Source organism: Carettochelys insculpta, chromosome 5 (genome assembly GCF_033958435.1).
Source record: "Carettochelys insculpta isolate YL-2023 chromosome 5, ASM3395843v1, whole genome shotgun sequence".
NCBI lineage: Eukaryota > Metazoa > Chordata > Testudines > Carettochelyidae > Carettochelys > Carettochelys insculpta.
In genome coordinates, this window is record NC_134141.1 from 10,808,062 (window position 1) to 10,832,473 (window position 24,412).

Below are 24,412 nucleotides of genomic sequence, written 5' to 3' on the forward strand. Positions count from 1 at the left end.
TGACTGGCATGACGATGGTGTTATACAGTCGAACTTTTGTTGCAGTGTCGATTGTTGGTGCAGACCAAATTGGGCGCAGTCTTTGAAACACTGCTGACACCTTACCGATTCTGCAGTTAACATCTGCCTTGACACCTCCGTCGTTAGACAGAGCGCTGCCAAGATAGGTGAATCACTGTACTTCTTCTATGGGTTGGCACCCGACCACTAGTGGTGTGTTTGTCTGAGTGTTCCCAACCCGCATCAACATTGTTTTACCACTATTTATCCTCAGCCCAATTTTGCTGGCTTCTGCTTCCAAATTTGTTGTCATGCCTTGCAAGCATTTGCTCATTTCTGCTAGCAGTGCAAAATCTTCTGCAAAGTCCAGATCCATGAGTCGACGCTGATCTTTCCATGAGATACCTAGATGTGCGTCGCTCATTGCCTTTCTCATGATGAAGTCCACCACTATAAGGAACAAGAATGGAGACAGGACTCACCCTTGACACACTCCGGAGTCGATATTGAAGAAATCTGTCATCCCATTATCGGTCCTCACGCAGCAACTAGAGTTTAGATAAAGATTTTGGAAGACGTTGATGTAGTGTTGTGGGATGCCATATGTTCACACTATGTTGCATAATAATTCTCTATGAACGCTGTCAAACACCTTTTTAAAGTCGATGTAGTTAATTAACAGCGGCCATTGGAACTCGATACTCTGTTCGATGATGTTGCGCAACATGAAGATCTGTTCACTACATGATTGTCCGCAGCGAAATCCGGTTTTCTCTTCGTGCAGTGTTTTATCCACCACGCTCTGCAACCTCCCAAGGAGGACGATGCAGAAGACCTTACCTGGGACCAAAAGGAGCGTGATACCTCTCCAATTGTTACAATCAGTGACATTCCCCTTCTTTGGTAACTTGCCAATTATCCCCTTCCTCCACTCGCCTGGGACGCACTTTGTTCTCCAACATTCATTCAACAGCCCTGTCAGTTCCTGCACCACGGAGTTTCCACCATACTTCAATAGTTCAGCTGCAATTTGGTCTAGGCCAGCAGCCTTGTTGTTCTTTAGCACCTTTATCGCTCTATGTGTTTCCTCAATCGTGATCATGTCTAGGTCTACTTCCAGCTTGTCAGGGAGATTGAAGTTACTCACGTCATAGGTTGCGGTTGGGTTCAGTTGATTCAGTGTTTCTTTGAAGTGTTCTACCCAGCACGCATCTTGCTCTTCTTTACTGAGTAAGATCTTCCCATTCTTGTCTTTGATGGGAGCGTTGCTATTGCTTCTTGCTCCTGTTAACTCCCAGACAATATGATATAGGAGGAAGGGGAGGGAAGGAAATATTTTTTTAAATTTTCCAATTTTATCCAGAAAACAAAAATGTTGGAGCAAAATATTGCTAACATTTTTGATTGTGAAAAAGGCCAGTTTACATTTTTGCTGCTGTCTAAACATTTTTTGACTGGTTCTAGTCAAAGGAAGTTGACTAATAAGATAATCTCAATGACAGTGTACATTAACAGCACTGCTAGTGGTGTTTGCACAGATGTGAATTTAGCCCTTGGTAAGTACCTCCATTTCTTCCTCTTTTCTTGTCCCTTCAACCATCTCTGTCAACATGATTGCTTCTGTTCAGGAGTTTGGCCCATTCCTAATACTAAACTGACCTTTCTCCAAATAGTCTCAGAGGTGTAGCCATGTTCGTCCGTAGCTACACGAATAACAAGCAGTTCTACAGCACCTTAGAAACTAACAGATTTATTAGGTCAGGAGCTTTCATGGACAAGACCCACTTTAGATGATTGGAGTAGACAATAAGAATCCAAGATTTATATAGCAGGGGGAGAGGAGGCAGAAGGTGGAGAAAGGGTTACTTGTCACTAATAGGACCGGTAGATGAAGCAAGTTAAGTTAAGTAGGAGGTGTGCCATTCCTGCAAATATCAAAGGTGGAGAAATTGCCCTTGTAATGTATAAGACAGTTGAGATCTTTGTTAAGCCCTCATTCAAAAGTGTCAAATTTGCAAAAGAATTTCAATTCAGATGTCTCCTTCTGTAGTCTCGTGGTTAAATCCTTTTGTACAAGAATGGCTACTCTGAAATCTGTTATTGAATGTTCAGGGAGGCTAAGGTGTTCAGTGCCTTTCAGAATAGATCACTATCTCTCATCTCATCCTGTCTGTTTTCAGCATAACTTTCAAGAGGTTTGGATGCCACAGAAGTTAAGATACACATCTGTGATGTTATTATACATGCTTAATCCAGTCAAATCCTTTAACCTTTTGAGGTATGGTAGAGCAGAGCTATGAGGAATGTGGAACTGAAGTAATGGGCATCTGCATGCAAAAGATGGGTCATATGGTAGGTGGATGCGGAAGGGTTGAATTCATTGCCACAAAGTCAGATCGGCACAGATTGTCTTAGCTGCCGATGGGTCCTGTACATGGCAAGTAATTTGATGGCTGAGCCATCAGGAGCAGAATTGTCAGAGATTCTGGCTTGACTTCATGTGTCTAAACCAACGTTTCTTAAACTTTGTGAGACAACAGAACACCAAACAATAATATTTTTTTTAATGTGGAACACCTATGAACATGCCACACATGGGCGTGGGCTAACATCAAGCAGATGACTGACAGCATAACTACCACGCTGGCATAGCGCATGCACTTCACCTTGTTGCTTGTTGCTATGCAATCTTATAGATAGGAGAAGACGAGGGAAGGAGAGGAGAGACTAGCACAATGTTAGTCAACATAACTGTGTTGCCAGATTCCTACCACTCTCATGATATGTAGAAATTAAATTATTTTTCAGTATTTTCCATTGCTGTTATCATTGTAAAATGGTTATTTATTGTAAAGCTTTGGATTACTTTTCCAAATGCTCCTAGGCCACCTGTGAGTTGTTCATGGAACACCAGTGTTCTGCAGATCATAGTTTAAGACACACTGGTTTAAACTTGAATATGATCTGAATGGGGCTCCCCAACATCTCTTAAGTACACTGGGCATTTGAGGAAATATTCAGACTTATTCATGTGCCCCCAGACATTACACCATCAAGTTTGGTTCTGTTCTCCCCTCAACCTGGAGTCAACTTTGAGTCAAAGAAAACAGTCAGTCGCGAAATGGTAGAAATCCACTGCTATATTTTCAGTGTCATTTCTTCTCGCATGTTGAGAAATGATGTGGTGGCATGTTACTGCCAGGTGGAAATAAATTGTTGTTGTTTTACTTTTGTTTTTTTATTTTTACTACAATAGTATCCAGAGTCCCCAACAAGGATCAAGATTAGTGCCCTATTCGTCTGTGAACTATACAAACATATAGGCCATGTCTACACTAGCCCAAAACTTCGAAATGGCCAAGTAAACGACCATTTCAAAGATTACTAATGAAGTGCTGAAATACATATTCAGCACCTCATTAGCATGCGGGCGGCCACGGCACTTCAAAATTGCCGCAGCTCGCTGCTGCACGGCTCATCCAGACGGGGGTCCTTTTCAAAAGAACCCCGGGACCTTCAAAATCCCCTTATTTCTATCTGCTGATAGGAATAAGGGGATTTCAAAGTTGGCAGGGTCCTTTCGAAAAGGACTCCTATTTGGACGAGCCACAGCAATTTTGAAGTGCCGCGGCCACCCGCATGCTAATGAGGCACTGAATATGTATTTCAGTGCTTCATTAGTAATCTTCCACATAGCCATTTGCATAGCCATTTCAAAGTTTTGGCTAGTGTAGACGTAGTCATAGTGGGAGATAGTGTGGCCTCATGGATGAAGCCTCGGACTAGGAGATCTGGATTCTGTTCCCAGTTCTGACAGCTCTTGGTGACTTTAGGAAAATCACCTTTCCATTCCTCTGTTTTCCATCTGAAAAATGGGGAAAGATGTGGAATTAATATATGACTATTATGTGTCCATTTTTATTGAGGTTTTTTGGTCCATTTTCCGATGTTTGAAGGATAACATAGAGAACCAGCTCCATTGAGGTCTAGCACAGCAGTTTAACCAGTGTAGTCAAATAGTTCATTTTATCCTTTAATTGTGTATGTTATCAAGGTGTGATGAATAGCTATAAATTGTAGGTGTACTGGGGCATGTGTGCATGCAGGATAGACTATAAGGAGAGTAAGACTAATGAGTATTTCAAAGTCATTAGTATGCATTTGTTATGTAAGTAACATAAGTAGTAATGCAAGATCTACAGGCTAAGGCAGGTATGATTTTAGTCACCATACGATACCTTAGTCTTAAGGAGACTTGACATAAATAGGTGACACAGAAATAACCCAGTTCCAGAAAGATTTCTAAATTGCTGTAAAGAACGTGCCAGTGGGTGGTGTTCAGGGAAGAGAGACCACAATGTGTCCTTCTAGATTGCAAGACACTTGTTGTGGCAAGGTCATCTTTCATCACAGATTACCATGGAAGTGTCAACATGGATGCTAATGAGAGTAAGAGGACCATGAGAACAACTTGTGAAAAGTAGAGCACCTCAACATTTATGGGTGTGGTGGTACAGATAAGGGACAGGAGGTGGGACCCTTATGCATATGGATAAGATGTTACACATTCCCATGAAAAAAAGCTGAAAAGGGTAGCTGGAAAGGATAGGAAGGGAAGACCCCAGCAGGATAGCCCCTCTATCAGAGATCACCAATGAAAGCTCCCCCAGACTCTCAGGCATCTTTGAATATGTTTGTATGAATACAGAACTAGCTATTGCATGAGCTCTCTCAGGTTTTGTATACTTATGTGTGATTCTAACCATAATTATCTGCTTACTAAAACTTATAATAGGAAAATGTCTTCTTATTTGTGACCTTCTGGTTATTGTCCTCATTCTTCATACTCTCCGAGAGTCTCTCACACTAAAAACATCATTCAGGGTGCCTGTCAGTCCAGTGATCTTTAAACTGTAGCAATGCAGGACCCAGACTTACTGTGGTTGGACAAAGAACTGTTGGTTCCATTTAAAACAGAGGCTACATGAGATTCAGGACCTGACCATTGCTGACTGCGAAAATTTGCCAGACCATGGGAAGTCAATAGCAGCACAACCAACGCTTCCACTGGTTACTGGGCTCTTAGAAGACATTTGGGGTAAATTACAGCTAAACAACAGCACAGAATATTGACAGCCAGAACTGGTGACTGCAACAAATTCTATGGGGCCACAGAAACCTTGGCCGCACTCATGAGAAGTGGATGTCCAGCTAACTAAAATCGTGCCAGATTATGGATGTAGCCAGATAAGAAAGTGCTAGACTAGTGCTAGTATTACTAAAGGGACATGCACATAAAGCAAAGGCATACGAGGTGAATGAGGTGCGGGCTGATTGCACGCAATGTTGACTGTAAGAGCCTTGCACTCCCACTTCGTTCAAGGCACTGCTATGGTTCAGCTGGCACACCCTGCAAATTCTAGGTGGACAAGCACAGTTAATAAAATTGCCCTATCCCAGGAGGCCATGTTGTTTACAGCAATCTTGTGGCCCACTGAGATGCAAACCACAAATTTCAAAGGGCAGTTAGTGGTGAGGTTTAATTATTTGGTTTGAAAAGCTGTCAGGTGAAAACTACATGTGACTTTAACCTAAATCGTGCACTTGATTTGCAGTGCTCCATCTTTTGCATCCTTCCTGATAGCAAGCAGAATTTGAGCTTGCTTTATTTTGCCTCTTTGATTTGCAAGTAGATTGCATGCAGCAGTGCAAACCTTTTAGTCAAAGCAAAAAAAATAAAAAGAGTGCGAGTGCACTGGAAATACCTTATTTGGGGAAAGCAGAGAAGTTCTCAATGCATCTTGAACTTCATCTGCCTTACCATTAGCATATTAGAGCAAGGCAGACTGCTGTTCATTATTAAGGTGCCATTTTGAAACAGGAGGCACTTGAAGTTGTATGAGAGTGTCAGAAGGTTTGTCCCCTACTGAGTAATGCTAAGGTGGAAAGGGATAAGGCCACAGTTACTATAGCAGCACTACACCATACAAGCCGCAGCACAGACTAAACAGACCAGAATGGGAAAAAAAATGCTGATGAAAATGATAGAGAAAGAGTCTGAATTATTGCATGAAGGCAAACATTTTCCATTTGCAGAGCAGAGCAGTTGATAGCCTTGGCCGTAACCTTTCAAGAGACAGTGGCTCAGAAGTTGTTTCCAGAATTTTCACAGCAGCAACTGTGTTGGGAGGGAAGATGAAAGCCAAACTGCAGCCAATTTATGCTCACTAGGAGCTGTGATTATAAAATAATGAAATAATGTTACTCCTGAGTGATTTCTACACAAATCCTATAGGCCAGTATTATCTGTTGCATAAAGGCAGACTTACTGTTGCCAGTGCTTAGTCTAGTTTGAGACTGTTAGAGATACACTAACGAGTGTGGCTGCTGCTGATTCATAAACACTGGGAACTCCTAAATCTAAGGCAATGTTTGTTTATTTTCCTCAACCTTACTTATGATGGATCAGATGAGGTTTGTTGTCAGCTCTCATCATGGAATCCAGGTGGAGGAGAAGGCTTCTGAGTCCTGCACTGATGGTCAAAACAATGCTTGTGTGGTTCCCGTATTTAGTTCTGAATATTGACAACTCATGACCAGGGTTCCCCGTAAGCTGAGCGCTTTGGTGGCCGCCCAGGAGAGATCCAGGTACTGCAGAGCACCCACAGCTGGCAGTGTGCACATCCACATGGGTCTTGGTGCACATAACAGAATTTAGTCCGCCCACGGATGGAGAAAATTAGAGGAAACCCTGCTCATGGCTTAGGGGGGGATCCTTCAAAATGGAAACTGAGAGCAATCTTCCCTCTCTCCTTATCGTTCCCTGTTCGTACTAAAGGAACATTAACTATTGGCACTAATTTGAAACAAATATTCCTCTTTGTGGCAAGCAAACACTGAGACTGGATTGCACAGCTATTTCTTTTGCACACCTCAGCTTTGCTTCTGGCTGTAATATGGAAGTTTAAAAGCTAAATCTTATGCTGAGCTCGTGAGAAAGAGACAGTCTAATTTGCAGGGTCTCTTAAGAAAATTGTAGCAAAGTAAAGAACCACAGTTTACATTAGAGCACTTGTCATCCACTCAACATAGGAAAAAGAGCTGAGTTTTCTAAAGCAGTCTTTTTTTTTCTTGTCACATTCAATTGACATTTACAGTAGCCAGTTCTGTAAAGAGTCTGCATACACTTGTGTTATTATTCCCATGTGCCTTGCTGATCTTCAAAACTTTGTTCTTGTTTGAAAGTTTCTGGCTAGACTAGTACTACTCCTCCTCCTCCTCCTCCTCATAATAATAATAATGATATCCCTTCCATTGTGCTCTTCAGATTCAAACTAAGGTGTAGGGAACTGGGCAAATGTAGTACTGAACTAATTAAGCTGCTTTGCATTCTGGCAGAAGAGTGTGCATTTGAATGAATCCCAAGCTGAAGGTCTGATCTACACTGGGAGCTTACACTGACATAGGTACATCTCTTGCTGTGTAAAATTCACACCCCTGAGAAGCATAGCTACAGTGGACCAACCCCTAGTTTAGAAAATGCTAGGTTGTTGGAACGGCTTTTTCCTTGTTGACTTGAGGCACGTCTGCACTTCTGTACAGACCTGACGGGGTCGATCTTCTGGAGTTCGATTTCACACATCTGGTAAAGACGCACAAAACTGGTTTACCTGGGGTCAGCAGTTGGCGATAGCAAGGAGTAAGGGAGATCAACAGGAGAAATGCTCCTGTTGACCTTCCTTAGCGAAGACACTCATAAAAGTCAATTTCTGATATATCGATTCGAGCCACATAATTGGTGTAGCTAAAATTGCATATCAGAAATTGACTTTCAAGGTCTAGTGTAGACCTGGCCTCAGTTAACACCCCTTGGGAAGGTGGATTACCTATACCAATCGGAGAATCCCTCCCTCAGGTCTACCCTGAAATTATGCCTGACATAACCTTAATGGAGCGAAAGGATCTTGCATTTTTCAGCAGAATTGTTTGTAGACTTCACCACCACAGCAACAACTGCACTGATTTAACGATTCTTTTTCATGTCATCTAAAAATACCATTGGGAAAGGTTCAGAACCAGGGCAGTCTGTCTCTGACTTTGCTGATCTGTGCCTGTGGCACTTGAGCAAACAGTCCCTAGATTTACATGTTGCGGCATGCTACTGGCAAGGGGATGGGGCAGTGGGGATTCTTTGAGAGTTTGGGTTTAACTTTTTCCTGTGGACACACCTGCTGCAAAGCACTGAGCTCTAAGCACACGGTTGCTCCTATCCCTGTTCAGCAAATTAGAACAGAACGTGTGTGATGCTCATGTCTGTTCTCAGTATGATCTGTGCACATCCTTCCGTGTTGCTGAATCAGAATCAGGAGTACAGGAGACCCTCGCAATTTGCAAAGTCGTTATTCGCGATTTCATTTATTCTGGACATCTCCCATCTCCAAGCCCCGCCCCTTCCTGCCACTGTCCTGTCCTAATTCCCCAGCCTCCATTTTTTTTTGAAAGAAAGTTGAGATGAATGTTTTGTTCCCCAGTGTCATTTGCCACATGTGGGTTCAGGGATTTGGCTGGAACAGGTGAAGGGGGGAAGAGACACAGTGGGGAAAGTTTGGGCCAGTGGGGAGAGAGAGGGCAGGGCCGGGGAAAAGCAGGGATAGAGTACAGGCAGGGCCACGGGGTGGGGAGCTTTCCACCCCAAGCAGTAGCTTCACCCACTGCCCATGGCAACAACTCTTTTCCCAGACCTCAAAGACAGCTCTGTGTAGCTTGAAAGCTTGTCTCGCTCACCAGCAGACGTTTGTCCTGCAAAAGATATTACCTCCCCCACCGTGTCCCTCATTCGGAACTAGGCATTTTTCAGCTCTTTTGGATTTGGGGAGCCTTTTTTTCCCATTTGTAATTTACATTTTCCCAGTGGCTCTGACAAATGAAGATTGCAAAGATGTTTGTACTTCAGTATGACTTGGGTTTCTTTCATATGTGTCTTTCCCAGGTTATTTTTGATCCTAAAGATTGAAACTGGCCAGACTTGCGTCCTTTTGTGTTATGATGGTGAATGGTGCTGTGGCTTATACATTAGGAGTGATTGATGTATAAGCAGCCAAGGTGAGGCGCTGCCTAGTGAGAGCTGAAAATGGCATGCAGCAGCCGCACCCAGAGAGCAGTTCCAATTATTGTGTGATCTTTGGGGCCCAAAGCAGCCCACTGACAGCGGAGCCCCACCAATGGGTGGTGTATGCTATATTCAATTGGAATGTGGGGCTCTGAAGGTGTGGGGCCCCAGGCAATCGCCTTGCCCTAAGGCTAGGCCCATGTGTGATTGAAATCGTGCTCTTCTTTGTCTGAACCTTTAAACTTTCCTCAGCTTCCTCTGTGTCCAAAACAGCTATCCAAAAAGAGGCAGATTGGTCAGACCTTGTGGTCTGAGGGGAGCCTTGGACTGTGAGGTAAAATGAGAGGGCACAGAGTGTATTAGAAGTAGCATCCATGTGAGGCTTGTTAGGTCAGGTCTACGCTTACAGACGTCTTTCAGCATTGTTCCAATATGGCATATGGTACAGACATCTCTTGGCCTGGGCGTGATAAGGTGTGAGCCCGACCAAGAGAACTGTGCTGGGAAAAGCAGCATACAGGGCGCTACCCACTGCAGAATAGCTTATTTTGCTCAGGGAGCTGAAATAGATGATGCTGGCAACAGCCCTTTGCCAGCATAAGCTGCAGTGACAAAAGGAGCATTTTGCCAGGATAGATGCTTTGGACAGAGAGAGTGAGGGGAACAAGGTAGCTGCTTCTTTGTCTGGGGCAGCAATGCCTCAGCTGAGGTTTCTGCAGCACCTCTATGCAGTTTGTTACCACCATCGTTCAGGAAACATTATACAAGTACACTTTATAAAGAAACAAATTGCTAAGATAATATCTGACTCCACAGCACTGGTTTTGCTCCAAAGAGGAAACTAACTGCCAAGGTGCTGAATTCCACTTACCTTCACTCTAGGGAAAGAGCCCAGTACTCTCTGACTTCACCAAATCTTGGTGTGTTTTTCTACATTTCTAAACCACTAAGGGGCGGGCAGGGGGCTTGGGACTAAAGTTATCAAACTCTTCCTTGCTTGAGTAACTGCTCACAAGCACATGGGTGAAAATTCCACCATCTGGTCCTTAACCTTGTCATTCATCACATTTTTTATTTTTAAACCTTTTAACAATCTGTGTTGAAAAACAAGTAACACCATCCTCTGCAATTTATGGTCTCTTGGGCTGTAACGTTGCTTCAGTTTACACATGGCTAGTTCACGTTTCCAGTGCAGAATCCCAAAAAAGAGACATGTAGTGATGTAAGTAACATTTTCAAAATGTTTACATGACTTTGGAGCTAAGTTTCATTTTCAAAAATGATCAGGCTAGATTTTTAAAAATGTTTAGGTGCCTAATTATGTCAGTAAGCACCTGGGTGCTTGACTTCCATTTAAGCTGATGGAAGTTAGAGTCCTAGGTACTTCTGAAAATCCCATGAGGTAACTGTTTGTCTCTTTAGACATTCACATACCTTTGAAGAATCTGTCTCCTACATCCTATTGACTTGCAATGAGACCTGGGCTGCTGTGTCTAAAATCACTTTGTAAATGAGGGTTTAGGCTCCTAAATCACATATGTGTTTTGAAATTACGGGCAGAGATTTTGCCAGGGTGTAAAGGATAGACAGACACTCAATTGCTAATGAAAGACATTGGCACTGGCATACCTAATTCTCCTTTGTACCTTTTAAAATCTTGCCCCGGACTTGTTAAATTAAAAACTAGGCACAAATATGTGTCCTTTTACTTCTAGGTGATAAATTCATCCCTAAATCACCCAATAACCGTCTAAAGGGCTTATGTAACAGACCAGTTCCAATATAAAGTATTTATAGGCAGAACTGCAGCTAGTGTAAATGGTGTCACTCCATGGAAATTCATTGTTGCTATAAGACTCTATGCAATTGGAGAATCTAGCCCATAATACTAAATATTATTAGCCTAAATTATTGTTAATAATTTAAATTTTGTATATAAACTTGAAAAACACTAGTTATGTCTCAAAGCACACAACACCTGTTGCATAGATCAAATAGCAGAGTAGATACCATAAATAGCACATGGCCATATATAGCAAACTAGGTATATGTTCTAAAAGATTTCACACTGCAACTACTGGAATTCAGTTCTCAACCCCTCCCCATTCCCAAACCTTTTAGCACTTGCTATCCCCACCCTCGCAAAGGCAAGCTGTGCTCAGTACAATCCAATACGTTAACATTCAGGGAATTCAGGATTTTTATTTAAAATTCTAAATATATCTCATGTCAAGAACAGGAAAGGGACCTCATGATTGTCTTTATACTGAACCATGAAGTTTAGGAAACCCTCTAAAAACTAATTGAGAGGAATGAAACTTGTTTCTGGGATCAGTCTGGTTCTGATTCTAATGTGTAACAATTCATCTCTGAATCTCAAAGCTCTAGGTAATGGGGGTCCTTAATGAGGCTGAACTCACCAAAATTTGCAAAATGCATGAGATTTTCACACAACACACAAAAAATTATTACTTTACCATCTGTCTAGGTGCTTATATGGGTACCGATTATTCTAGTTTGGGGCCTCACAAACATTCATGTATTTATCTTCACAACACCCCTGTAAAGTAAGGTAGTACTGTTCTCCCCATTTTGCAGATAGATACCATACACAGCAAGGCTAAGGGCAGATCTATAGTACCATTTAAATCAATCTAAATGACATCACTCGGGGTGTGACGTATGCCTCCCCAATGATACAAGTTTAGCACTGTCCACACTGGCACTATGTCTGCAGGAGACATTCTCCGGCTGACATAGATTCTGCTACTTGCTAAAGTGGAGTAATTATGTTGATGGGACAGCAGTGCAGCTGTGCCACCATAGTGTAGACTTGCCTTCCTAGGTGCTTTGTCCCAGATCTGACTGGAAGTCTTTGGTGGAGAGAATGGACTCTCCATCTCTCAGGCTAGCACACAGTCCACCAGGTCTGTTGTTCTGTCATTATTTATGGCATATTAGCCTATGCTTAACATATTTTCAGCATACACACATAACTGCTTACATAGTATCTCTGCATACCTTTCACAATGACATTAATGATGAGCATGAGCTCGCCTTTCATGCAGGACCTCACACGGCATTCCTTGGTGAATGAGAACGTATGTAGCAGAATCAGTTTTGTTACAGCCAAGACAATCCCAGGATCTTAGAAAAGGTGGGTGAAGTGATACTTTTTTCTGGATCAGCTTCTATGGGTGAGAGAGAGATAAGCTTTGGAGCTGACACAAAGCTCTGCTTCAGATCTGAAAAATATGTGGTGTGTAGGTGCTCAAAAATTTGTCTCTCTCCCCACCAGAAGCTGGTCTAGTAAAAGTTAGCACTTCATGCACCCTTTCTCTCTAATACCTAATCAGTGCATTCTTTGCCAGTTGGCCAGTTCTTGGCGTCACATAATAGAGTCGCAGGGTTTGTATTTTAACTATTTCATGTCAACAATTTGTTAGTCTCTATGGTGCCACAGGAACCTAAGCGTCCAATCTTCCCCGGTAAATGTAGATGTAGCCATAGTTTCCATGTTAGTTTGTAACTTCAAAAACAACAAGCAGTCCTGCGGCTGCATGGAGACTAACAAATTTATTAGGGCATGAGGTTTCGTTACTGAAACCCACTTTCTCAGACATCATAGTAATGTGTTGCTATCTGCTCACCCCAGCAGTTATTCGTATATTTCCTTTAAAAAAAAGTTATTTTGTACAACAGAACACATTTGAAAATTGAAAATCCATCCTCTAGAACACATCGTTTGATGCATTCTTTGATGAGCTGATCTATAAATAATGTTTCAACAGCTCTATGCTGCCATTGAAATCCAAGCTGAATTTGAGCTTGTTAAGACATGAAATAGTTAAAATACAAACCCTGAAAACTGTTTATAAAGAAAATTCCACCCTCACACTTAACAATAACAGCATTTCATAAGGCCGAGGTACAGGTCCTCGTGGAAAATTCATAGCCCCTTGTTTCCAACCTTGCTCATTTGTAATAAATTTTTACCAACCCAGTCTAAACATTTACTTGCACAGGTTTTACCATTAGGATAGCCATGAAAAGTGAAAGCAAATAGTCTGCCCATCACAAGAGTGTTGATGGTTCCAGGCAAGTAGAACATTGACCGATTACTTCAGACACCCTGTAAATATTTTCATCTCTTTGGGGTAAGCAGATACAGTTTGTTGGCATGACCTCACGGAGACAAATATATCTTGCTAGGAAAACAAGCAGTCATGTAGCACTTTTAAGACTAACAAAATCATGTATTAGGTGATGAGCTTTCGTGGGACAGACCCACTTCGTCAGATCATGTCTTCCTAGTGTTCTTGATGTTGCCTGAGGAGAACCCCCTGTCACTACCTCCTGGTCTTCAACACACATGCACACTCACATGTTGTCACTAGGTGCAGTCTGTATAGGTGTAGAGGCCCTGGAATAGGGTCAGGGAGGTGGGCAGCACTTATCCTGGGAAAAGGCTGATCAACTTCTGATCCCCTTGAAGAGGGGCATGAAAGAACTAAAACATAGGTGTTGACTAGAGCATCTTTGGCAGAGGGTAAAATTAATATGTTTGCCCAGCAGTGCCAAACATAGATGCCTACTCTTTCCAAGAGCACCACATTGCAGGAATGCCATGAGGAACGTTAAAATTTCAATGGCTGTTTTTTTCCTTTGTGACATCCAGTAGGCAGTTCCTTGCCTTTCATCATTCTTTGGGCTGGGGGACCCAGAACACTGATGCCCCTTCACTGACTGAAACAAGGGGGATTGAGAGCTGGAGTCTAGCCTAGTTATTGGGACTTCAGTGGGTTTTGGTTGAGGATCTACATTATGTTAGCCTAGTATCTACAACCAGCTTGTTACCCAAATCGCTAGAAGAAGAAGAAAGCTTGTACCTCTTACCACAAGAAACCATTTGTGTAGAAGCTGCTCTAGAGGATTCAGAACCATTTCCTGGTGACATTGTCCATGCATTGGCATTGTGTTGGCCTCTCCTGTGTTCTTTCTCCATCTTCCCTGTAATTCTTCACAGACTTCTACAGCAGCAGCACCACATGGGTATTGGTCTGTGCGCTCAGCTGAGTGACCCAGCTCCGTGAGCTCTGTTTTTTGTAATCCACCCTGAAAAGGTGCCATAAAAATTACATAATACGTGAACAGAATATGAAGCATAAGTCATTCATGATTCGTATAATTTAACCTCAGTAAATGGGTATGAGATACAAGACAGAGACAACATATTAAATTTCCTGGGCGGACTCTTTAGAACCAGCCGGCATGTGAAAATTATGAAGGGAAATTGCACTATCACTTAAGACGCATCATCTGCGTTCAGTGGGTTTTATAGAATTTATTTATGTGGCACTACAATGCAGCACATTACAGTCATGTTAGGTGGATCCCTTTTTGTCTGTTAGTTATAACCCATTAAAGCTCTGCATGGGATGAGCTCTGAGTGTGCCTTAGTCTGCAGCTTACATATATATCGTGAGATGGTGAAATCAAGAACAAGTGTCTGGGCTAAAAGGGGTCAGGCTTCAATGAGTGTTGATTGCCGTGGTGTTGTGGTAGGTTGCAAAGAGTTGTGCCTGTGAAGACAATGATGCATCTCATGGAGTGAACAGCAGCTTACGGAGTGAGGATTTCAAACTCTGACTCATGGTTACTAGCTCATGCCTTTTATTATTATTACTTGTATGGCTATAGAGCCCAGTGGCCCTGTTGTGGTCTGCATCATCACTGTTTAGTGCTTAAGACAGACATGGCCACCTGTATATGTATCTATTTATTTGTATTACAGTAACACCTAAGAACCTCAGTCATAGACCATCATGCTAGAGGCTTTAAGGATGTTCTGTTTTATAGAGGTTCGTACAAAGCACACCTGAGCTTTCTCCCTGAAGAATTTCCAGGGTGGACATATGAATGCATTCTCTTGCCCTCAGATAAATGTTGTGCTATTTGCTCATGAGCCGCACGTAGCCGAAGGAGCAATGAATTATGGTCTAATGGTACCATCTTACGGTCGTATAGCTGCTTGAATTCCCATCTATTTTTCAGCCTGTCTCTTCACCCATCTTTGGACTGGAATGTGGCCGCAACCCAGGCACCACAACTTGATGCAAGCATTTAGGAAAAGGAGTGAAGGTAAATACTGCGTAGACAAACAAAACTGAGGGCAGGCAAGCCAGAAGGTAACGTGTCAATTTGGAATATGGCCAGGCTTCTAGGTCAGAGGTGCCCCAGAATTGCTTCATGTCATATGCGGAACTGAGCCTACCTGTGTCTGTCCCTCACTCCCCAGCTCTCCCTGCCTTTCTTCTTCTGGATGCCCCCCAACCCCAGTGCAGGCCCTCACTGCAATTCCCCATATTGCTAGAGGATCTTGAAGCTGTTGTTATATGAGTTCTGAGCTGCTGCATGTGGTGCAAGGCTGGGCAGACCTGATGGGGAGCCCTGGTGCACAAGGGTGGGGTTGTCTCAGCAATCTCACTGCCCACTTGGGTGACTGGGAGCGGCAGGGCCAAACTGAGTGAGCGGCATTGTGGCCTGGCACACTAGGGTCACAGTGCCACTGAGAGGGAGGGGTGCTGCAGGGCATAACTTGACTGGGTCAGAGGGCAGCAGCTTGCTCCCGCCCAGGGCTCTGCCCAGCCTGGCCCTGTTTCCAGCAGCCTGTGGCCTGGGCATCCTGGCCAATGGTGTGCACCATGCATCTGGCTGCAGACACCACTGCCCTGGGCTGTCATTTGAAAAGTGTCTCTTTATGGACGTAGATACAAGATCTTGCACTTTTTTTTTTTTAATTTCAAACATTGACACCCCTTGGTAGCATATTTCCCTGTAACACGGTGTTGATTCAGCGTGACTCTAGAAATAGGCATGATCTCTCTGTTGAGATGCAGAGCTGGATTTCTCCAAAGCATTTGAGTCTTGGGTTTTGGCTAGAATTAGAGAGACAGGAAGTATCCAACCTGTGGTGAAGTTAACTGGTGTGTTCATCTAAAACATTGGTTCAGCTCTCCTTTCATTAATGTACAAGCAAGTGTTGCTACGTAAATGAAGCACTAACCTCATTTTCTTCAGCATGCTGAGGTTTCTGGGGGTGGGGACTCACACCCTGGTTATGAGTGGATTGAAACCTGCACAGCATTTATGAGCTAACAAGCTCAGAATGTGATCATATGTTCTGAGGTGTAAGAATGAAATGCTTCTCAGAACTAATAACTTGGCACATATATGGCATGTAGTTGAGAGGTGGGGAAAAAATCACCTGGATTATAACTAACTGCTGCCATTAATTTGGAGAGAAATTGCATGTGAGATTATGTGTGTGATTCCCTTTGACTAAGAGAGTCATAGTGTTAGCCCTCGGAAATGCAGCCAGTAGTGCTGTTACCTGGCTCCAAGCAGAGTCTTAAAGGAAAATGGCCCAGCAACATCTTTAGGGAGACAAGGTAGGTGAGATATCTTTTATGGGTCCAGCATCTATTCCTGAGAGAGAGAGATGCTTGTGGACTTATGCAGAGCTGTTTGTCTTCGCCAACAGAAGTTGCTCCAATAAAATATACTATCTCACCTACCTGGTTTATCTTATGTCCTGGGACAAGTATCACTATAACAACACAGGAATGTCTTTGTCAGCATTTGTCCCTCTGCGTGAACACTGCTACTCGGAAGCCTTCAGAGATGTGAATTATAGATTCCAAGGCCAGAAGGGACCACTGTGAGCAGATAGCCTGACCTCCTCTATGTATCATGGGTCATTGAACACCTCCAAGATATTTCCCAGAGCAGTGGCTTTCTGCCTTCTTTCATTCACATGTGTGAATTGGTCTGAAATCAATCAAATGAATTCAAGTAAGGACAAATGCAGAGTATCATGGAAGAAAAAAATCAAATCCACAAGTACAAAATTGGGGAGGACTGGTTAGACAGCAGCACAGCAGAAAAGGGTTTGGAGATTATAGCAGATTGCAAATTAAATATGCCTCAGTAGTGTCATGCTGTTGCCAAGATGGCTTGGGTCATTCTGTGGTGTATTTGATAGGTGTGTTATATGTAAGACATGAGAGTTAATTGTTCGTCTCTGTTCAGCACTGGTGAGCCTTCAGTTGTATTTTAAGGAATATGTAAACAAACTGGAGAGAGAGTCCTGAGGACAGTAAGAAAAATAAGAGGGTTAGAAAATATGACTGATGAGGAATGGTTGAAAGAAATAGAATCAGAATAGAACGCTAGAACTGGAAAGGACCTCGAGAGGTCATCGAGTTCAGTCCCCTGCCCTCATGGCAGGACCAAGCACCATCTAGACCATCCCTGATAGATGTCTATTTTACCTGCTCTTAAATTTCTGCAGTGAGGGAGATTCCACAGCCTTACTGGGCAATTTATTCCAGTGTTGAACTGCCCTGAGTTGAAGATTCTCCTAATATCCAACCTAAACCTCCTTTGTGGCAATTTAAGCCCATTCTTCTTGTCCTGTCCTAAGAGGCTAAGGAGAACAATTTTTCTCCCTCCTCCTTGTAACCCTCTTTTTAAGTATGCAAAAACCATAATCATGTCCCCTCTAAGTCTTCTCTTTTCTAAAGTAAACAAGCTCAGTTCTTTCAGTCTTCCCTCATAGCTCATGTTCTCTGACCTTTAATCATTCTAGTTGCTCTTCTCTGGCCCTTCTCCAATTTCTCCACATCTTTCTTGAAATGTGGTGCCCAAAACTGGACAGAGTACTCCAACTGAGACCTAATCAGTGCCGAGTAGAGCAGAAGAATGACATCTCAAGTCTTAGTCACAACACTCCTGTTAATGCATCCCAGAATCATTGGCTTTTTCTGAAACAGCATCACACTGTTGATTCATATTTACCTTGTGGTTCACCATGACCCCTAGATCCCTTTCTGCAGTACTCCTTCCTAGACAGTCGCTCTCCATTCTGTATGTATGAAGCTGATTGTTCCTTTTAAGTGGAGTACTTTACATTTGTCCTTATTTCAGATCTACTGATGACAAGCACTTTATAAAAAGTAAGTATTATTGTTAAATCCTGCCCTATGAAGTCAGTGGGAGTTTTGTCACAGACGTGAATGGTGCCAGGGCCATTCTGACCAACATTCCTTCCATCAGCAAAATAGCTGGGATAATAATAATATAGTTGAGCACACAGTGGTTGTTCTGATTGCAGCCACAGCTATTGGGTGAGAAGAACAGAATTCATTATTCAGCATTGTGTTTTGGGATTCCAGGAATATGCAAAGCACTGTAGAGGAAAATAAAGTTGTTGTTAAAACAAGCCGATCAATCCGATCAAGGAAGCAGAGTTAAAGCTTTTACACAGGCAATTTGATTCTTTATACAGCAATTATTCTTGCTGTCAAAATGAGTTAAGAGCACAAAATCCAAGGTATCCTTGCAGAGTCCAGCATAAGTAGCATTTAAATTGTGTTATCCTGATTTTGCCATATGAGCATTCATTTAATAAAGCATGTTTCTCAACAGCAAAACCCTGGATACGCTAGGCTACATGTTCAAAAGTAGTTGGTGATTTTGGTTGCCCAGCCTGTGACACGTTAAAGCAGCCTGCTTTTCAGAAGGTGTATGTGACAGGTTCAGTCACAGAGATCCCCTTGAGACTGTTGTTTCGAGGCTGATCATACCACTGAGCCTTCCTACCTGCCTTCTCGGGCACCCCACCACCCCATCATGCTGAGCCAGAATCTCTGCTCTCCCCGCCTTAAAGGCACAGAGTTGGGATCAAAGCCCACAGGACAGCAACTCAGACACTGAGAGCAGCTCAACTCTGGGAAGGCTCCGTCAAAGGGACTTGACACAGCACTCAGCTGCACAGCCTGAGTGGGACCAGAACTCCAGACAAATCTGTCTTATTATCAGTAGAAGTTTTATACAGAGCAAGTTCATCAGTTGTTTTCTCCCTTCATCAGTGAAAGAGAGAGATGTGCAGCTGTTGAACTCCTCCAACCCTCTGCCGGCAACATTTATTTACTCTGGATTTATTAACGAGCAAAAGTGAATTTATTAAATAGAAAGGAGGATTTAAGTGGTTGCAAGTGATAACATACAGACAAAAATAAGTTACTACGCTGAATAAGACAAAACATGCCTGCTAAGCTTAATACTTGTTATATGCAACTTCTTACCCTACGAGTAATCATCTTTGCTCACAAGTTAGACAGCTTTCTAGCTTGGGCCCAATCCTTTCCCCTGTTCAGTCTTAGATGTTTCCAACAGTCATCTTGGTGATAAGGGTGGCAGGAGTTAATGTCAGGCAACTGCCTCATTGTTCTATTTCCTGCCTATAAATAGACAATGCTGGAATATTTGAGCTCAATTTCAATCCTTTCACACTCCCTTGGAAAAGTACCACATCCAAAATGAGTTCTAGATTCAGGTGACCTGGTCCATGTCTAGGCAGGACCAACCATACCCCAGCTTCACAGGAGAAGAAAGACTATTCACAGATCACTGCCATAAGTAGCAGGCCATTAAGTTCCTTGACTACTCTTAATGGCCTTCATTAGCACATCTAGATATATCAACAGACTTAGCCAGTGGCATCAACAGCCACTGCAGGCCCAGGGGCAAGAGGGGAGGGGAGCCTGGCTCCAAGCACGTGAAGGGTCAGGGCCAAGAACATAAAGGGCAGGACAAAGAGCTGTCAGCTCTTGGTACCACCTGGATCGTGGCACTGCCCCCTCCATCTCCCTCACTTGGCTGAAGTAGCACTGCCATGGCAGTTTAAAGGGGCCCACAGTGCCAGCCTCCACCACAACCAAAGTAACTGGGAGGATGGGCATGTTCACTTCCCTGCCTCTGATGGTGCAGGTAGGGATGATGGTGCTGGCGTATATCTCCTGGAGGAGGCAGGAATTCTGGAAGATGGTTGCGTTGTGAGCCTTTCCTGACCATCCCACGGTGATGTGAGTGAAGCAGCCCTTGTGGTCCTCTAGGGGCTACAGCACCATGCGTAAGTAGCCCTTGTGGTTGACACAGTCCGCGGGCCGGTGGGCGGGGACCAGGATGGGGATCTGTGTGCCATCTAGGGCCCCATCCCCCCGCCGTTGGGGAAGCCCAGCAGCCTGCGCAGCAGCCCCATGTCGATGACATGGATGACCTGCAGGAGCACAATCCTACAAGTGGATTTCCCCACACTGAACTGGTTCCTGGCAGAGCGATACACATCTGGTGTGCTGAGCATCCACAGGGTGATGGTGACACGCTTCTGCATGGGGCTGGCAGGTCTCATGCGGGTGTTCTATTACTTGAGGGCACAGGCAAGTCCCTTGGAGAGCTCCTGGAAGGTGGGCTTCATCTTGAGGAAGTTCCATAGCCACTGCTGATTGTCCCTCCCTTGCACAACAACGCAGTCCCACCTGTTGGTCACGCCACCAGAAGCAGAGCTCCATGGTGTGCAGGGGATTAAAGGTACTGTGCAGCAGCAGGAGCACCAGGATCTAGCGGAGGAAGTCTGGCTGGTCCTCGTCATCATCTCCCTGGAGCACCTTGCAGGTGGCTTGGAGGAAGCGTGCTGTGGGATGCAGCACAAGGCCCATGATTTTAAAAAGTTGATTAGAATTATTGGTACAAAATTGGAAGCCCACCTAATAACTGACTTCACCCCTGGGACTGGGGTATCACCCTACCATCATCCTCCTGGAAGAGGACCAGGAGCTCATTGGTTTGTGAATTTCAGCTGGCTCGGCCAGTTCAGGGTACCTCAACTCACTAATGTCACTGGTGTAAAGCAAGATATCAAGAGATCGTTAATCATAGAATCATGGGGTTGGAACAGACTTCAGGAGGTCATCGAGTCCAAACCCCTGGTGAAAGCAGAACCAATCCCAACTAAATCATCCCAGTCAGGGCTTTGGCAAACTGGGACTTACAGACTTCTAGGGTAGGAGATTCCACCACCTGCCTAACTAATGCATTCCAGCGCTTCGCCGCCTCCTAGTGAAATAGTTTTTCCTAATATCCAACCTAACCCTCCCTACCTCCCCCTGCAACTTAAGACCACTTTTTCTCTTTCTGCCATCTGTCACCACTGAGAACAGCCTCTCTCCATCCTCTCTGGAACCCCGCTTCAGGAAGTTGAAGGCTGTTGTCAAATCACCCCTCAGTCCTCTTCTGTAGACTAAATAAGCCCAAATTCCTCAGCTTCTTCTCATAATTCATATGCCCCAGCCCTGTAATCATTTTGCACCCTCCACTGGACTCTCTCCAGTGCATCCAAATCCTTTCAGTAACGGGGGGGGGGGGGGGCCAGAATTGGATACAATACTCCAGATGTGGCCTCACCAGTGCCAAATAAAGGGCAATAATCATTTGCCTAGATCTGCTGGCAATGCTCCTACAAATTCACTCCAATATGCCATTAGCCTTCTTGGTTGCCAGGGCACACTGTTAGCTCATACCCAGCTTCTCATCCACTGTAAGGCCCAGGTCCTGTTCTGAAGAACTTATGCTTAGGCAGTCAGTTCCCAGCCTGTAACAATGCTTGGCCTTCCTCTGTCTTAAGTGCAGGACTCTGCGCTTGTCCCTGTTGAACCGCATCAGATTTCTTTTGGCCCAGTCCTCCAATTTGTCTGGATCTCCCTGGAACCTACCTGTATACTCCAGCATATCAACCACTCCCTTTAATTTAGTGTCATCCACAAATTTGCTGAGGTGCAATCCAGCTCCTCATCCAGGTCATAAATAGAGATGTTGAACAAAGCCAGACCCAGAATTAATTTATGGGATACCCCGCTAACACCAGACACAGAGCTTTGCTAAAGTCATAACAACACACTGATTATTAATACTGAGTGGTGTATGTACAGAAGACAAATTCAACATTACAAACATCTAAATTATGTATCTGCCAGGCAAGGCTAAAATTACACCACCACAGCAAATGGATGTGTTTCAGCCATCTGGAAGGGATCTCCAAGTTATGCACAGGGACAAAGGGAATGCAAAGTATGTGCAAGGTGAACAGGGCTACCAAGACAGCACTGGGAGGAGACCACCTCTCAGTATCATGGCAAGGGGAGAAGATTGAAAAAAAACCAACGTATTTGTTTTTTAGAAAACGTCATTGAGGAAATAAACCAGAAAACGCCATTGAGGAAATAAACATGTTCTTTCAACATGTTGCCTTCTTTGCAGCTTGAATGAACTATATTGTGGGGTACAACCCTCAGGAGAATCAATTTCACTGGACAACAAAAGAAAAGGGTAAAAAACCCCAAGTCATCTTTCACGTAAGAAGACAAAAGATCTCAGCACTTTGGACTTTGTTGACCAAAGAGGTGGTCACCATTCTTGCTGGAAGGCAGATAGGTAAGGAAATGACCTTGGACAGAGGCTGTAGTTTGTTTCATTAGGCCTTAGCCTCTAGAAAACATTTTTCATTTATTTTTTGTCACCATTTTTAACTCGATCCTTTGAACTTGTACTTGAGCTCACTTAAAATCTTATGTCCTTTTGGTAATAAATTGGTTTTACTTTTAATCTAAACTGCCCGGTGCTCTTTGTTTTAAAGGCATTTTAACTTCAGTTAATGTGCCATGCTGTTGGCTATTCTACCTTTAAAGAAGTAAGCAAACCTTAATAGCTCTCTGAAGGTTTCAGGAGAGGGCTGGGCATTACAGAGCATTTGATCTGGGGAAAATTCAGGACCAGGAGTGTGTTGAGTTATCTTGCGGGTATAACAGAGTGTGGCTAAGGGGTAACAAGCAGGTTGCTGGAATGAGAATTACTGACTTACACCTGTTTAACCCTCAAATGCTGTACAGGCTTCTTTGGGAGCATCCAGATCAAAGAATCACAGTGGCACAGAACCTTTTGGAGCACTTGGAGACATAGGGTAGGCAGTGACACAGCCCCTCACCAATCTGGCTTACACCACAGAATGTGACACTTGTACTCCTGCCTTTGGCTGTAGAAAGGAATTTCATTCGTGGGCCAAGATCTTATGCCACAAACCAGCAGTATCTTCCCTAACCAACAGCATATGGCCAGCCAGCTACATTGTAGGAAAGAGTATCTGTCAGCATTACCCATTATCCCAAGAGCTCTTTGCCTTAGCTACAGACCTTTTAGTAATACTCAGTCAAAAGTGGCCTTTGGTGGTTTTGTTCCCCTCTGCTTTGGGCATTTTGAAGTAACCTTATCTGCAGAAAGTGAAAGCTTGTCACTTTCTGCAAATCAGGACCTGTCTTAAGTGGAACATGTAAAACTGAGGGGAAAGAGAACTTGTTGAATTAATTTATGGTAAACAATTTCTTCCAGTCTTGTAGTAATTCTATTTTACAGGTGTCTGAATGTATGATGTTAGCATACCTTTCCATTCGTTCCCAGTCTAGAATATACCTATGTAGTCATTTAGATTTGACATTTAAACCTGTCTCCTTCCCTGCCCCACAACCAAATGAAAGCTCTGAGTCCATTGGCAATTATTAGATTCACAATACCCACCCAGCAGCATTAATGCATATAAATTAGCTCTACTAGAGAACAGCCTTAAAAAAATCAAATCAGGCAATAATTTACCTCACCTAGCAGACAAGAAAAACTCATAAATTCCAGTAGAGCCTCTGGCATCTCTCCCAAATCAGACCCAGAGTATATCTTCACCCTTTTCCCAAGTGCTATCAAACAAATGGGTGTTGGGGTGTGCCTGGAAGAAATTTGAGTCGGGTGTATAACTAATACTCACTTTGGACCTATACTGAAGTTATTGTGAATATTCAGTATTGTGATAAACCGAGGCCCACAGCCAGCTACAGCACCCCGTGGGAGGAGAGATATTTAGGCAGCTGGGTCTGCCCTTTTACGATCCCCAAGGACTAAGGCCCAGGAAGAATCAGCCTGCAGCACCAGGGTGAGCCAACACCTGGGGCTGGTTAAGCAGCTGCAGCCAATCGAGACCTGTGGAGCCCTTAAACAGGCTTCCCCCCAGGAAGGAGGGGCAAGGAGATAGATGATGGAATCGGGGAGAGAAGGCTCACCTGGGAGAAGAACTGCAGCTACCAGAGGAAGGTACTGTGGTTGGGTTACAAGGGGGTCTGGCACAAATGGCCCAGGGAGGTAGGCAATAGGAGGGCCCAGAGAGGGAAGCCCCCCTGCTCTGCCAGAGCTTTCTAGGGTCCCTGGGCTGGAACCTGGGATGTGTGGGAAGGGACCAGGTTCCCCCCAGACCACCCAATGCATCATGCCAGCCCTTGGGGCAGCAGGTAAGGAGAGAGCCTCCTCCCAGAAAGACTGTATTTTTGGACTAGCCAATGATGAGAATGGCCCAGCGATGCTGTG